This window comes from Cryptomeria japonica, chromosome 5 (assembly GCF_030272615.1).
Source record: "Cryptomeria japonica chromosome 5, Sugi_1.0, whole genome shotgun sequence".
NCBI lineage: Eukaryota > Viridiplantae > Streptophyta > Pinopsida > Cupressales > Cupressaceae > Cryptomeria > Cryptomeria japonica.
In genome coordinates, this window is record NC_081409.1 from 705,211,177 (window position 1) to 705,224,986 (window position 13,810).

At 38.1% G+C, this 13,810-nt stretch overlaps 1 pseudogene; it reads left to right on the forward strand.

The window, feature by feature from the left end:
- Window positions 1-1,696: 1,696 nt before the first annotated feature.
- The window catches only part of LOC131876098 (photosystem I P700 chlorophyll a apoprotein A1-like), a 97,980-nt pseudogene continuing 85,866 nt past the window's right edge, over window positions 1,697-13,810 (forward strand).

The window sequence follows — 13,810 nt, forward strand, 5'->3', positions numbered from 1 at the left end:
TTCATGATTTTGATATGAGACGTTGATTGAGATATGATTCTTGATTTTGATATGAATCCTGATTTTGATATGAGACTTGGATTGCAATATGGGACTAATTGATAGATAGATAGGTCAAGTTGAAACCTCTTGATTGTCAAGGGTGTCTGATTTGGAACTCTTTGTGTGGTAGCATGACTGTTGTCACTTTGATAGGTGCCCCTTTTTTATTGAGATTTGATGCTTGATTTCTTAGAATAGGTGAAACTGATATGGTACTTGTGTAATGATATAGGTGGAATTAGGTGTCATACACCTTCGAGAGAGATACCCGAAGATGCTTTCCTTATACAGTTGATTGGTAGACAATGATCTAGTGGTGCTCAAGGCTTGTGGTTTGATTCACCTATTGTGCATGCCTTCCTATTAGAAGAACAAAGCACTTATGATAGCTTTAGCGGAGTAGTAGCACAATGACCACAACACCTTTCACTTGCTGAAAGGAGAGATCATGGTTACTCTTGAGGATGTCTATCAAATAATGCGGATTTTGATCACAGGTGAGCTAGTTGTCTACGATGTGGAGGAGGTTGGGGAGAAAGATGCACTTCGAGACACTTTTAGTGATCCTCATATTGATAGGTACTCAGTGGGTTGGAAGGAGATGGTAGATAGATACTCCCCACTTCCATCAGTGTTAGCAGTATTAGTTGTTGGTTTCCTCCTTCCTGACAGGAGATCACATGGGTTATCAATTGGATGGGGCCATGTGCTATGATGGATGGTTCAACAAAGGACCTTCTATGCATGGGGTATATGTTTTTTGGCCCACCTTTATCATGAGCTTCATCAAATAGTGTATGGAAGAGATTAGGGGTCTAGTTTGGCAGCAAGATGTACGTTGCTTCAGATTTGGGTTTGGGAGCATGTAGCCATTAGGTACCCTATTGTATAGAGATCATGACCTGCTAGATATCCTTATCTGTATATGTATAGACCTACAGCTTCCCAGCCTATGATAGGAAAGCTAGAGTATTGGAGGTGCACATAAGATGACATTGATGCAGTGGTTTGTTGCCCATATTCAGATTGTGAGCCTTGGCCCAAGGATGAGACAGAGGTACCAGTTTTACTACAGAGTCGATACTTGATTGGGTGGATGCCATATGTTGTGGAGAGGTTCCTTTTGTCACGGGTATACCAATAGTTTGGTCGGTGACAGTCGATGCCATAGGGGACAACCTTGTATGTGAGAGTGTACAAGGAGAGAGAAGAGTGGGGACCACCTTTAGATTATGATACTTATGTAGAGTTCCACTCTCTTCCTATTGTTGTGTGGGATATGAGGCCTACAGTGATAGATGCGGGCATGCACCATGATTATGCCCTTTATTTCATGAACCATCCTTTTCCTCGATTGATAGGGCCAAGAGAGTCGATACCACTACTAGAGGTGTTTGATGATGATAATGATGATGACGATTGGGGACGATGAGGGGGCCGACGGGGCCGAGGTATGGAGAGGGTGATGAGAGGTCAAGGAGGAGATCAAGGCATGGGTCGGGGTTGAGGATGGGTGGGTTGGGGTAGGGATGGTGGTGGGAATGGGGGTAGAGATAGGAGAGGTGGAGCAAGATCTAGCAGGCTAAGGGGTAGAGGTGGTGGATGGATATAGATGCTAGGTCGTGGAGGCTATGTACAAGTAGAGGATATAGAAATGGTGGGAAGCGGAGATGAGGGGAAGAGTTATGATGATAGATCTGATAAGGTGATAGAGTCGAAGAAGTTGGGTGGTGGGAGGTTAGGATTGGGTGGCATGTGCTTTGATGAGGAGGATGTGCATCCCTTGGTACATCGGAGGAGGTTGGATATGCCCCCACCAGCCACAGGATAGGTACGCACACCATAGGTGCTAGCAGTATAGGTTCTAGAGGCACTATGACCTTCTTCAGTTTGGATCACAATGTCATCACATCAGCAAGCACAGATAGCGGGATTACAGTCCCTTGTATAGAGACTACATGCATAGCTAGCATAGGCACAAGGATAGATTGCTCAACTATAGGCACAAGTAGCATAGGTGACTGTTGAGAGAGACATGGAGATAGAGCAGTGAGGTCGTGCAGAGGAGACAGTGCGATCTTTACAACAAGCCACCACATGGGGTGTTACTGGGGAGACTATCAAAGGTCTCATAGATCAGATGGTGTGAGTTGAGTATTACCAAAATTTGTATCTTTAGGTTGTGCCACCAGATTGTCGTGCCCCTAGTTATGTCATGAGTTCTCAATGTAGGGGCTCTCAAAGACGTGGAGGTAGTGAGGACATGATGGTTCCTAGGAGAGATCCTCCTACTGGAGGTGCAGGTGCAGGTGGCTCTGGGGCCAAGCATTTAGAGTTAGGAGGTAGCCACTCCTATCCTTTTGCATGATGATAATGTACCATTTTGTTGATTATAAATAGAGCATTGTATCTTTGATGATTCTCTCAAGATGGATATTGTTGTATTTTTATTGATCTCTTTGATATGATACACATTGATCTATTGATAGATGTTTATGTTTCTTGATTCATAGACTTTGTTATTGATGTGATATCCAGGGACTTTGAAAATTTATTGCTTCATTGATGATTTGTTTTGGCTTATATCTTTGATTTTCCTTTAGATTAGCATGGGTCACATATGTGCATGATGATATGATACTAGATATGCTTCTATATGTTATGGATGCTTTTGATATGCATGATCTATATGAATTTTGCTTTGATGATGCAGATGATTGTCTATGTGGTATGTGTGATGATGTGACACCATGATCTATATGTTTTGAAGGTGATAAGCTCAAGATGTTTTGATGATCATGCCTAACTATATGTTTTTGCAGGTGATATGCAATGAATGCATTTCTTTCATTTTACTACTAAATGAAATGCATGTATGTACACGGATGTAAATGAGTTTAACATGTTTTTGGACTTTTTGTATGTTTTTGATGATCTCATTTATCATGCAAAGCGTTCTTTTGATATGGTATGGAATGCTCATGTATTTGAATGTACTTTGATATGAGATGTAATGATGACGTATTTTGAATGCAATTTGATTACGATATGATATGAGATGTATCTTGAAAATGAGATGTGCGATTGAAAATAATAACAATATGAGATGTATCTTGAAAATGAGATGTGTAATGATAATGATAATGATATGAGATGTATCTTGAAAATGAGATGTGTGATTGATAATGATAATGATATGAGATGTATCTTAAAAATGATATGTGTAATGATAATGATAATGCATCTAAATGCAGATTAAAATGATAATGAAAATGATAATGCAATCTAATGTAACTTAACATGATATGGAAATGATAATGATAATGTTGGCATATGATTAACTGGTATGATGATAATGTATGTTGTCATTGATGTCAATAAGTGTAGGTGAACCGGTATGAATATTGGAAGAAGTTGTTATTGATGTTCAAGTTGGAGAACCGGTATGAAGAGATGTAGTGGACCGGTGTCAGGGTTTCACTAAGTGTGACTACCGGTTGGTATTCTCAGCTCTAAGGTTTTTGGTTTGGCAATCTAGCTTGTGCGATGCAACCAGTGAGATTCTGTGATGAGTTAGCTAAGAGATAAGGATGAGACCAAGATGCCACATCACTTTTGTGCATGTGAAGGATTTCCTTGAGGATCTTAGATGTGAAGATCGATTGCATTAAATGTCTACCTCGACAATGAACATTCTTCTTAGTAGTATGTGAAGAGAGCGTGATGGGTTACTAATTTCCATATGCGATGGAGAATGGACGATGTAGAATGACTTGTGATTTGTTTGAGATTGTTTCATTCTATGCAAAGTGTTTTGAACGGTCAGGATTAGACCGCCTGTAATTGTAAACCTAAAATGTGTAGGGTTTAGGGTTTATGCTACTAACCTAATTGTTGTCTATAAGGTCAATGATGCTTGTTATTGTTTGTGTTGGCAAATGTTGTGTTTACATCCGAGTGATGAGATACTTGCCAGACCAGTGAATGGAAAATTGCAGAGTGTGATTGCAGAGTAGAGGAACTAAAAAGGATCTACCTTAGCATGTAGTGTTGTTATTAGATCAGAGCTTTACCTGTTGTCTTCTAACCATTTCAACAATTGGATGACTCAAGATCATTGAGTTCTTCAAATCCTCTAGCAAGGTAACCTTTAACAGGGTTTCAACCTTTAAAAGGGTATATAGCCATCCCTTAACCAGGTTATCTTTAACAAGATCAGTTCCTAATAGAACCTTATTGTAAAGTCTTTAACCGAACTAGGCTCCTAACAAAGCGAGCTTCAAAAGAGTTCAAAAACAAGCTTGTGGGTATTTATCCCCATCGTGGTTTTTCCCATTTGGGTTTCCATGTGAAAATCTATGTGTCACAGGTTGTGCATTTTTTATGTGATCATTTTGTAGTCTTTGTTTAGGTGAATATGCATGCAAAGTTAATGGTTATGGTATTACTGATACAACACATGCATGAGTATATTGGTGAAGTTGTTATCAAATGTTAATTGTTATTTGAAGTATTTAGTTTTACTGGTTTAGCTGTCTGAAGTCTTACTGTATTTCACTGGTATTGCCATGGTTAAGTTCAGTGATGAAGACAACCGATTAGCATTGTTTTAACTTGATAAGTTGTTGAGAAGTTTTTGTATGTACTGATTCACCCCCCCACCTCTTAGTACCGATTAGGGTATTTGTTGTTGATCATTATTCATCAATTGGTATCAGAGAACTCCAAGTCCTCAGTGATATAATCTTAACTGCTTGAGGTAAAAGATCCCGCTTTAATGATGAAGAGGGAAGGTCCTAAGTTCAATAGAGATAACTTCAAAATATGGAAGGACATAATGAAGATTTATATTAAGAGTTTGGGTGCTCAACATTGGAGCTATGTTGAGAATGTCTATGTTATCCCCACTGGCACTCTAACCGATGATCAGAAAAGAGAAATTCAAGAAAATGGACAAGTCATGGAAGCCCTTATTAGCAACCTGTCCAATATTGAGTTCATTGATGTACAAGATAAGGACAATCCTAAGCATGTATGGGACACTCTAGAAACCATTTATGGTGGTGATGAGCATGTCAAGCAAGCTAAGGAAGAGAACCTTAGAGGAAAATTTGAAGATATGAGGATGGTTGAAGGAGAGACCATTCAACAGTATGGCATAAGGATCAAGACTGTGGTTGGAGATATCAAGAGCACTGGTGGAACAATTGATGATGCCACCATTATTAGTAAAGTTTTGAGATCATTGTTACTGGTCTATGCAATCAGAGTTGTTGCTATTCAGGAGCTAAGGTCTATCGACAAAACCAAGGTATCCTTAGACTCTATCATTGCAAAGTTGACTGCATATGAGTTGAATAGCTATGATGCTAGTGTTCAGAAGACTAAGTCAACCTTTAGAGCATCTGTTGCACCAACTAGAAAAGGCAAAGAAGTAAGTACCAGTTATGAATCTAGGAAATGCAGAGATATGGATGATGAAGAGATTCTGATGGAGTTTGAAGCTCTTCTTGCCAAGAGACTTCCAAAAGGCACCAGAAAATACAAGCGTATGCTTCCTTTAAAATGTTTTTCCTACAATAAGATAGGACATATAGCTATTAACTATCCTAACAATGACAATAAGGATAAACCAGAGAGGTTTACAAAGTATAAAGGAGGAGGTAGGAGAAATTGTCTTGTTGCAATGGATGAAGGTGTTACTGATAAAGAATCTGAGGATGAAGAGAATGAGGATATAGTGTTTGTAGCTATAAAGGAAGAAGTGTCTGACAAGAAATACCTTGTCTCTCACATTGACAACTCAAATGAGTGGATTATTGATAGTGGGTGTTTTCACCACATGACTGGTGACCAGAGAAAATTTCTATCTCTAGAAGAATATGATGGAGGTGTTGTCCGATTTGGCAACGATGCACCATGTTTGGTGAAAGGTAAAGAATCCATGTCACTGAATGGAAAGAGTAGTGTGGATGATGTTTATTGGGTAGAAGGTCTTAAGAATAACCTTTTGAGTGTTGCAAAGCTAAATGACAAAGAACTCATTCTAGAGTTCAAAAGTGGAGTCTGCAGTATAATTGGAAAGAGTGGTGAACTTATTACCACCGGTAAGCAGACCACAGGTTACTTGTTTCAGTTGAATGCCAAGATTAGTCATTGTCTAATAGCATAGGAGACTTTGTCATATGAATTTTGTTAATATTGTAAAGGTGAGTAAGATCAAGGTAGTAAGAGGATTGCCTTTACTGAACAAACCAGAGAATTCTTTGTGCAGAGAATGCCAACTTGGGAGGATGTCTTCCTCAACTTTCAAAGGTAAGTCTTTTTCAGTAGAGAACTTACTTGATCTTGTGCACACTGATCTATGTGGTCCAATGAAAACTAGAAGTATTCAGGGAGATAGGTATTTCATGATTCTTACTAATGAAAACTCAAGAATGATTTGGGTCACATTCTTGAAAGACAAGTCTGAGGCATTTGGAAAGTTCAAAGTCTTTAGAGCATTGGTAGAAAAGGAAAGTGGTCAAAGGATAAAATTCTTGAGAACTGATCAAGGAGGTGAATTCACTTCTGATTAATTCAACAAGTACTATGAAGAGAATGATATCAAGAGGCAATTGTCTGCCCCTAGGACACCGCAACAAAATGGTATAGCATAAAGGAATAACAAAACTGTAGTTGAAATGACCAGAACAATGTTAATCCAAAGAAAGGTTGCTCACACTTTTTGGAGAGAAGCAGTGAGCACTACAGTCTATACTATGAACTGGGTACTCATCAAGAAAGGTAAAGATAAAACCTCTTATGAGTACTAGACCGGGAAGACTCCCACTGTGAGTTATTTTAAATTCTTTGGCAGTGAGTGTTACATCAAGAGAGGTGAGCATTTGAGCAATTTTGATGCTAAATGTGATGAAGGAATATTTTTGGGACATTCCACTAAGAGAAAAGCTCTCAAATGCTACAACAATAGAAATCAGAGAATTTTTGAGAGCATCAACATTAGGGTTGATGAATCCCCTGAGAAACCTGAGGAAACCAACAACAAGAAAGTGGAAGATGAACTGGGTGTAGCCTTTTGGGAACCAGTTAAGAAAGAAATAAGAAAATATCTCAGTGTTCCTGTACTGGTAGAAGCTACAGTAGGTGAAGAAGAAGATGGAGAAGAAGAAGAAGAGGAAAAGAAAGCAGAACCAGCTAGAGTCATTCCTAGATATGTGAAACTAAATCATGATCCTAAGTAGATCATAGGTGATAAATATGCAAGGATACTCACAACAAGAAAGGTGAAAGAAATCTCTTGCATGATTTTTGAATTTGAGCCTAAGACTACTAGAGAGGCACTTACAAATGAAGAATGAATTAAGGCAATGGAAGAGGAGCTAGACCAAATAAAAAAGAATTCAACATGGTCTTTGGTACCTAGATCAGAACACAAGAATGTCATAGGTACCCAATGGGTCTTTAGGAAGAAGCTAAATGAAGAAGGCATAGTTGTAAGGAACAAGGAAAGACTTGTATGCAAGGGACATGCTCAGGAAGAGGGAGAAGACTATGGAGAAACCTTTGCCCCAATGGCTAGACTAGAAGGTGTTCGAATGCTACTTGCATTTGTAGCATTTAAAGGATTCAAGGTATACCAGATGGATGTGAATTTTGCATTCTTGAATGGAATCCTAGAAGAGGACATGTATATTGAGCAACCAGATGGGTTTGCTTATCAAAAGATAGTGACATGGTGTATAGATTACACAAGGCCCTGTATGGATTGAAACAAGCACCAAGGGCATGGTATGAAGGGTTACACTCTCATCTTGTGAAGATAGGATTTCAAAGAACAAGTGAGGATAACAACGTCTACCTGAAACCTGAAGGTGATCAGATTTTGATATGTGAAGTGTAAATGTAGATGACACAATCTTTGGAGGAGATGATGCAATGAGCCATGCATTTGCAGATGAAATGAAGAAAGAGTTTGAGATGTCTCTAATTGGAGAGATAAATTTCTTCATTGGTCTACAAATTCAGCAGATGAAAGAGGGTATCTTTATTACCTAGTCCAAGTATGTCAAAGAGGTATTGAAGACCTTTGGCATGGAGGAGAACAAACTGGTTGGTACATCAATGGTGATTGACTACAAATTAACTAAGGAAGATGATTCAACATTGGTAAATGAGAAGGAATACCGGTCAATGATCGGTAAGCTGCACTATGTGGTACACAACAAACCGGATATTGCTCATGCAGTGGGCATTGTGGCCCATTTTTAGAAAAGTCCGAGAAAATCCCACTTGGTAGTAGTCAAGAGGATTCGTAGATACCTGAAAGGGATAGTTGATTATGGATTGTGGTATCCATACAATGGTTATTTTAATCTCAAAGTATTTGTTGATGCAGATTGGGCAAGTAATGTGGATGACCAAAAGAGCACAACCGGTGGAGCATTCTTTCTTGGTGGAAGACTAGTCTCATGGACGAGTAAGATGCAAAGCTATACTTTCGAGTCTATAGCTGAAGCAGAGTATGTGGCAGCATTTATGAACTGCACTCAAGCAATTTGGATGAAGCATGTATTGGATGGTTTCAAAGTACCTATATCTGAACCAATGAGTATATTTTGTGACAACACAATTGCAATAAATATTTCCAAGAATCTGGTATTGCATGCTAGAACTAAGCACATTGAGCTCAAGTATCATTTCTTCAGAGAGAGGGTTCAAATCAAAGAGGTTGTATTAGAACATGTTTCTAGTAAGGAGCAGCTAGCAGACATATTCACTAAGCCCTTATCAAAGTCTACAGTTACCTATTTGAGAGGTCAATTAGGGGTTCTGCCCCTTCATGAAGTAAATTAAAGCTTTGTGCTCCACATCAGTCAGATACTACAGTGTCAAATCTTTTAGGATTGATGTGTTGAAGGATGCTACATTGAGTATTGTCATCAATGCCAAAGGGGGTGATTGTTGGCATATGATGATAATGTATGTTGGCATTGATGTCAATAAGTGCAGGTGAACCGATATGAAGATTGGAAGAAGTTTTTATTGATGTTAAAGTTGGAGAACCAGTATGAAGAGATGTAGTGGACCGGTGTCAGGGTTTCACTAAGTATGACTACCGGTTGGTAGTCTCACCTCTAGGGTTTCCAATTTGACAATCTAGCTTGTGTGATGCAACCGGTGACATTCTGTGATAAGTTAGCTAAGAGATAAGGATGAGATCGAGATGCCACATCATTTTTGTGCACGTGAAGGATTTCCTTGAGGATCTTGCATGTGAAGATCGATTGTATTAAATATCTACCTCAGGAATGAACATTCTTCTTAGCAGTATGTGAAGAGAGCATGATGGGTTACTGATTTCCATATGCGGTGGAGAATGGATGATGCAGAATGACTTGTGATCTATTTGACATTGTTTCATTCTATGCAAAGTGTTTTGAACGGTCATGATTGGACCGCCTATAATTGTAAACCTAAAATGTTTAGGGTTTAGGGTTTATGCTACCGACCTAATTGTTGTCTATAAGGTTGATGATGTTTGTTATTATTTGTGTTGGAAAATGTTGTGTTTGTATCTGAGTGATGAGATACTTTCCAAACCAGTGAGTGGAAAACTGCAGAGTGTGATTGCAAAGTAGATGAACTAAAAAGGATCTACCTTAGCATGTAGTGTTGTTATCAGATCAAAGCTTTACCTATTGTCTTCTAGCCATTTCAACTGTTGGAAAATCCCTTTACTGGGTAGCTTTAACATGCTTATTGTAAATATTCTAACCAAGTGACTCAAGATCATTGAGTTCTTCAAATCCTCTAGCAAGGTAACCTTTAACAGGGTATATAGCCATCCCTTAACTGGGTGATCTTTAACAAGATGTTCCTAACCTACCCTTATTGTAAAGTCTTTAACCGAACTAGGCTCCTAACAAAGCGAGCTTCAAAAGAGTTCAAAAACAAGCTTGTGGGTATTCATCCCCATCGTGAATTTTCCCATTTGGGTTTCGACATGAAAAATCTGTGTGTCATGAGTTGTGCATTTTTCATGTGATCATTTTGTAGTCTTTGTTTAGGTGAATATGCATGCAAAGTTAATGGTTATGGTATTATTGATACAACACATGCATGAGTATATTGGTGAAGTTGTTATCAAGTGTTAATTTTTATTTGAAGTATTCAGTTTTACTGGTTTAGATGCCTGAAGTCTTACTGTGTTTAACCGGTATTGCCATGGTTAAGTTCAGTGATTAAGACAACCGGTTAGCATTGTTTTAACTTGATAAGTTGTTGAGAAGTTTTTGTATGTACTAATTCACCCCCCCCCTCTCAGTACCAATTAGGGTATTTGTTGTTCATCATTATTCATCAGATAATGCATCTAAATGCAAATTAAAATGATAATGAAAACAATAACATAATCTAATGCAGATTAAAATGATAATGAAAATGATAATGCATCTAAATGTAACTTAACATAATATGAAAATGATAATGATAATGCATCTAAATGCATTTGAAATTGATATGCATTCTCATTCTCAATGTTTCCATCTATTTTGATCAAATTTCCAGTGCTTCCTCTTTTTTCATCATCGAGCCTTGAATTGTTGAAATTTGATACAAGCCTCATGGTATAATTGAACCATAATGACTTGAGTATAACTTACATGGATTTTGATATTGCAAGACAACACAAGCATCAAGGTATAATTGAACCAAAACAACTTGAGTGTTTCTTGTGTAAAACAGACAAGAGTTAACCTTAGTCCTATACAAATCCAAAATGTCCTCAGTGATATGCCACCGGATCACATCGTAGAACAAATTTGCATTGTAGAAGGCCTCACTCCCAAACAACAAACAAAGAAAACATCACATTCCTTCCTTGCTTCTCTAGTCTTGGAGACATCCTTGAATTGATTAGGAGATATGATAAGTAAAAATAAACAACCATAAGTAAGCATACATGTTATCCAAAATATATTATTGTCAAATAAAACATCTTGCAAATAGATATTTTGTTCAGTTGAAATTAGTTCAAGTCCTTGTTGTCTAGCTTTCTTGCGTTGTTGTGGTCATTGTTGGTTGTTTTGATCTTTGTTGTCTTACTATGCATTTGGTCTATTGTTAAAACCCTCAAGGTGAAATCCCCCCAATGAGGTTAGGATGTTGCCCCTTGCTGTCGATACTACTTTGATATGGATATGTACATTGATCACCAAGCCATGGTGGGATATAATTCATATAACTGACTCAAATAATCAAGGACAGTGACTGCACTAAGTATGTCCAGGATAATGTTTTGTGTATATAAGTGTTATGCGATGTCTATGGGCTTAGATCAAATGTAGCCAAAGATCCGATGCGAGTACCAATAGATAGAGAAGCCGCTCTATCACAAATAACAATTGTTGCCAGGTTTTCACCTCTTGTTTGTATTGCACTTTTTTATTTGTTTTTCTTTTTTTTTTGTATTTTTCTTGATTTTTTTATTTTTTTGTGTCACAAGGTGCCTGTTTACCATGTTTTCACCCTAGTAATGATTTTTTTGATTATTTTTTATTTTTTTGCTCGATCTGTGCATTGGACGACTCAAGTGTAGAATTTCTTCAGATCGATGTTGTTTGTTGGCTTGTCGAGAACATACCCTTCTAAAGTTGATAGCCGATATGCCCCTGATCCATAAACCGATATGATGATAAAGGGTCCCAACTAGTTGGGTTCAAATTTCCCCTTCTTTACTAGATCTTATTGATTCCGAGGATTTTCCTTTAGGACTAGGTCACCAACCTTGAATGCTCATGGGATGACCCTATGATTGTAGATTTGGCACATTTGTTGTTGATAAACCTTGAGATGATCAAAGGCACATTGTCAGCATTCATCTAGCAGCTCTAGCTCTTGCAGTCGGTTGACTTGATACTCCCCATCTGGAATGAGGCCTTTCAATGACACCCAGAGTGATGGAATCTCTACCTCAATAGGTAGGATAGCTTCTGATCCATACACCAATGAGTATGGTACAGCTCCTATAGGCATGTGGATACTCATTTTGTAGGCCCAAAGTGCAGGATTAAGCTGGACATACCAATCTTTACCAACGTCATTCACTATCCTCTTGAGGATTTTTAGGATTTTTTTGTTTGAGGCCTCTACTTGGCCATTCCATTATGGATAGTAAGGTGTTGAAAAGCAATGTTGGATATGGAATCACTCGCAATGCTCTTGTACATCTTTATTTTTGAAAGGACATCCATTATTTGTGACAATGGAACTAGGGATGTCGTACCGACAGATGAGGTAGTTCAGAATGAAGGAAGCTATTTGTTTGTCGATCACTGTAGTCAATGGAACTGGATCAATCCACTTGGTGAAGTACTCAATGGCTGTGATGATGAATTTGTGTGTGTTTGATGAGGAAGGATGAATCTTTCCCACTAGGTCAAGTCCCCATTAGAAAAAAGGTCATGATGTAGTGAATGGTTGTAGTTCCTCTACTGGTGCATGTATAAGATTGTCATGAATCTAGCACTTAGAACATTTCCTAGAAAACTAGTAGGACTCTTTTTCCATTGTTGGCCAATAGTATCCCATCCTCAGAAGTTTCTTGGCAAGAATAGGACCACTTGAATGTGTGCCACAAATACCTTCATGAAGCTCATGTAAGGTGGAGTCAGATTCGTTATAATTGAGGCATCGAAGAAAGTACCATTTGAACCTTGACAATAAATCATATCAGTGGTTAAGGTATAGTAGGTTGCTTGTTGTATAAAGCTTCATTTTTTTGTTATGAGATAGGTCTTGTGGAAGGGTATTGTCTTTCAAGTAGGTATAGATTTTCTAGTATAGGGGTAAATCAAAACTGTTTAGGGCACAGATGACTTAGGATTCCATATTGTCATAGGTAGGGGAAAGAAATTGCTCTAACATGAATTCATAATGATTCTATCTATTTGGAATTTGTAGGAGCAATGCAATGTTGGCCATTGCGTCAACCATTCTATTGTCTAGCCTTGGAATCTACTCAAATGTGATGTGTACAAATTATTTCTTAAAATCATCCACAATGCATTTGTAAGGCATCATCTTATTGTCCTTTGTCTGATAGTCGTCATTGATCTGATTGATAACTAATTGAGAGTCCCCATAGACTTTCAATTATGTGATTTTCCACTCCATGACTACTTTGATACCTATCACTAGAGTTTCATACTTAGTGATATTATTGGTGCATGGGAACATCAATTTGTAGGATCTCAAAATTGTGTGTTCTTCGGGAGTAACGAACAAGGTGCCAACACCTGATCCACATTGTGTATAGGATCCATCAAAGTATAGGGTCCATTTCTTTGGTGCAATAGTGAGCACATTTCTATCTAGAAATTCCACCTATAGTGGATGTTTGTCTGACAAGGGTGCTTCGGTTAGTTGATCTGCTATTGCTTGTCCTTTGATAGCCCTCCTTTCTGTGTACTGAATGTCAAACTCACTTAGGATCATGATCCATTTTTCTAACCTCCCTATAAGAGCATCTTTGCTAAGTAAGTATTTTAGTAGGTCGATCTTTGCCACTAGCTTGATAGTATGAGCTAACATATAATATCACAACTTTTTGGAAGTGAACACAAGAGCTAAACAAGTTTTTTTGTTGAAGGTGTAATTGAGTTTGTAGCCATTCAACATTCTGCTAATGTAATAGATGGCTCTTTCCTTTCTTGTTGAGTCTTCATGTGCTAGTAATGCCCCCAATGACACTTCAGTTGCTAATATG